We start from the raw sequence: 3,691 nt of genomic DNA on the forward strand, positions 1-3,691 counted from the left end.
GGCAATTCGGATATCAGCGAAAGGTCACGAAGGATGACGGAAGCTGCCATAAATATTCGGGAAATGCTGATCTCGCATGTATCACCTTTGTGACGGCATAGGAATGGTTGGGACCGCGGTTGATCACTTGGTTAACCTTTAAAGCTCTGTGGTGGAGATAAACTGCAAAAACCAAGCCTTTGTCGTCGTGTCATGTTAATTCTTAGGAAGATTCCATAAGGTGACATCTGCCGGATCACGCTAAAACAGCTGTGAAGATATCAAGTGTTTCGCCAGCGCGCAATACCATTCTTGAAGTTGACACAACTTGCGTTAATTTAAAGTGAAAATCATGTTTCCATTTCTCTTGAGACGAACTCTGTCACAAGCACGTCATGCTTTGCGCTTTGAATCACTTCAATTAACCAAAACTGCATCACTTTCGAGCCACATTAAACGAGAACCGAGCTCCACAAGTATCGGAATCACAAAGGTCATGGTTGTATTGGTTCCTGGGATGTACTTTGGCGGACGATTGGGAAGAAACTTGGCTGAATTTTTAGACGAGTGGAGTATTTTCAATGCTGAAGACGACGATGAAGATGACTAGGAATTTAACACGGTACGTGGTCATTAATTAAATCAAGCTTCATTCTACAAATAAATTTTGTGGTTTTGACTGCTTCTGTCAATGGACATATTTAGTTTATTTTTAATAGTTCATAGTTATAGTATACTAAATAATAATGAATAGTTTGCAATGCCCTAAAACACAAGGTTCCTGAAATATTGAAATTATTCTTTAAGGACTATACATGCTGAAATTTTAAGTATGCCAGGAGCATGTTAATCCAATTAGCATCTTGTGCAGTGAGTTCGAAATAAACGTATGTTTCTAACTAACAGTAAAAAAACTTCTCGTGGAATTTGGGATAAACAGGTAGACGTGGAATTGTGTTTTTAAGGAATTAACGTTACCAACTGGTTTTCTTACAGTCTTATTCCTTTGGGGCGCATTAAACAAATCCTATTGTTTGAATTAATGTATGTTTATTAAAATGATGTTGTTAACCAAAAGCTTGAAGTTTAAATTTTGCTTTTATTTTAATTTTTGCTTCTCCAATAAACAAATTTTTTTAGTTTACAATGTTTTATCTTGAAGGGTGTAAATAATTTCTTGGTCCCTCTCTTTTTCATTTCAGCTTGTGCCCGTGATGTGAAATGGTAATTTCCTACTCTGCACACAAACTTTACCACATGAATATAATATTTTAAGACACAAGGTGAAGATCCCAACAAGATTGATTTCTAAAACCAAGAATATTTTTATAAGAACAAATCTGTATTAATTTTTTTTTATTTTTAACAGAAATTTTACGCTAAGGGTGGCAAATTCGTATTTAACACGCATGAGTAAGTTTTAGTTTTTTTACTCTGGCTCTACTGTAAATTAAATAGCTGAATCCTAGTTTATGTGGATTGAATAAAAAATTAAGTGATGTTTGTGATGTACAATTTTTGGCACCAGTGTTGTGTAATATGCTTTATTAGCAAACTATTGGGATGGCACTGTGCACGTAATCCCACAGAAAACCATGACGAAAGCTGTCATTCATCAGTGCTTTCAATAAGACCTGGCACCTGCCAAAGCTCCAGTGGGTATTCTGTTGTGGATCCCAGGGTATACTTTGGAAGCTTTTAAGCAAACTCATGAGGTGAGACCTAAAACACCTCAAGTTATTCTGGAGTTCTTTCAGTCAACTTTCACCTTAAGTTTATAAACAAGTTTTGATAAAAATGATTGATATTGTCTTATAATATATTCCAGCATACATTTCCCAGCAAAAAAAATATTTTGAGTTTCCAATAACATACTGACTCAAATTTCAGTAACCAGTAACCATATGTCCTTTCAAAGGACTTTTTGAGTGAAACTCAGGGAGCATGCTTGCATGTCAGCAAGTGGAAGATTTTGATCAGAAATTATATGATTAGTTAATCAATTGCTATAATGGTAATTAATGAATGATTAATGACCATCTACAGAAGTTTAACAATGAAAACTCTCTTTGAAGCCAGTTTATTCTGAATGGAAGTTGTGGTACAACAAGAGGGAAATTCTTGCTTTACTAAGGTAGCCACCCTCTTCTAATCTTATTGAAAGGTATGAATGCATAGGGCTGGATGGGTTGACATGGGTCCAGAAAAAGCCATTTGGCCCTGCACTTACACAGCTCTTTTGTACTTCCTGAGAATGTGAATTGAAATTATGGCCTTCAACTTAAATTAAAACAAACAGGAGAATGAGTAAGGCTTCATTATGAATTATGAGTTTCTTGAAATGACTCAAAGAGTAGAAGGAAAAGTATCTACTGCAGAATATTTTTTAGTTGAGTTGCCCATTGTGTACCCTTCTTTTATAAGCAAGTATATCCTATTTAGTTTGAAACAAAATTTCTACATTTTAAACTCTAAGTGGTCACCTGATAAAGTGCCTATTGACTGACTTTGATCAGACTGGATGGAGAAATATTTGGCTTTGAGTCATGACACACAAGCCTTACTGCCCTTGGTCTGTACTTCATGACCTCGAGCCAAATATTTTCCTGCCAAGTCCTTCCACTTAGTCAAGTACATGGTAGTGGCTAAATTATTGTGAAGGGCATGATTACAAAAACAGAGGATTTAATTTTTAGATATGCCACACTGCAGATTTAGTTTCTAAAAGCCCAATAATCAAATGTCAAATGCCTAAATGTTGATCATCAGTTATCATTTTTAGCTTTCAACTGTGAATGGCAACACCTCCATTGAGACACTGATTTAAATGTAGCATGGACTGTGATTACAAATGGCCTTCCACTTTATTTAATTTAATTTTTTAAATTTTTATTTATTTATTTATTCATTTATTTATTATAATATGTTTTAGTCATCCTTGAGTAAATTGGCATTGGACCCAGGCAATTGCAACCCAACATTAGTCAGTATAACAGAACTTAACAACAAGCTCTAAGGAAATCCTTGCAAGATTTTTTAGGAAAGCCCCTTTGAGGACCACTTCAGCCATTTCAGTAGCAAGGGTGATCAAGGAGGAACCTCTATTTTATTCAACATACTTTGAAAATAAAGGTGACGAGATACTATATCAACTTGGAGATATTGTTTTTTGCTGAAAATTCTCAGAGCTAAAATTATAAAAACCTATGGCAGACAGAGATAAAGAGTTGTTTTTTGGACATCAGGAGTGACTGGTTTAATTTTCTAGATGCTGAAGAGCTTACTCATTTAAAGGCTGTCACTGTGTTAAAATTATTGGAAACACAAGTTGAGATGTTTGCAATGCACACTACATGTATTTCAACCTTTTGCTCAAATGTTGGTCCAAACACGTCATTTCCTAAGTACGCTATGATATGGCAGTCCAATGACATCATTTGAAAGTAAAATTTCCTGTACGCATATCGAATGTCTGAGGAAACTGAAATTTTTAAATTGAATATTATGTTTCTCCTAGGTATAGGTTTGGAAGACTTTTCAAAATATTACGGTACCATTATTTCAAACAGATTTTCTTATTTTACATGGAACACGTATCATTATTTTGTTCCGTTTGTTTTTCCTATTATTCCTTAATTTTCGCGCCTCATCGCCTGATTGCCTGTAAATAAGCTGCTAATCGAGTAATCCTGGAACCTATTCTTCTCTCCCC

General features: G+C 35.0%; 1 long non-coding RNA gene across 1 annotated transcript; it reads left to right on the forward strand.

Moving 5' to 3' along the window:
• The first annotated feature begins 15 nt into the window (after positions 1-15).
• On the forward strand, positions 16-1,494 carry LOC113680352 (uncharacterized). Its single transcript, XR_003447065.2, has 2 exons — positions 16-601; positions 1,182-1,494. It is a non-coding gene; the product is annotated as an uncharacterized LOC113680352 (long non-coding RNA).
• The last annotated feature ends 2,197 nt before the right edge of the window (positions 1,495-3,691 follow it).

This window comes from Pocillopora damicornis, chromosome 10 (genome assembly GCF_964200805.1).
Source record: "Pocillopora damicornis chromosome 10, jaPocDami1.2, whole genome shotgun sequence".
In the NCBI taxonomy this organism is placed as follows: Eukaryota; Metazoa; Cnidaria; class Anthozoa; order Scleractinia; family Pocilloporidae; genus Pocillopora; species Pocillopora damicornis.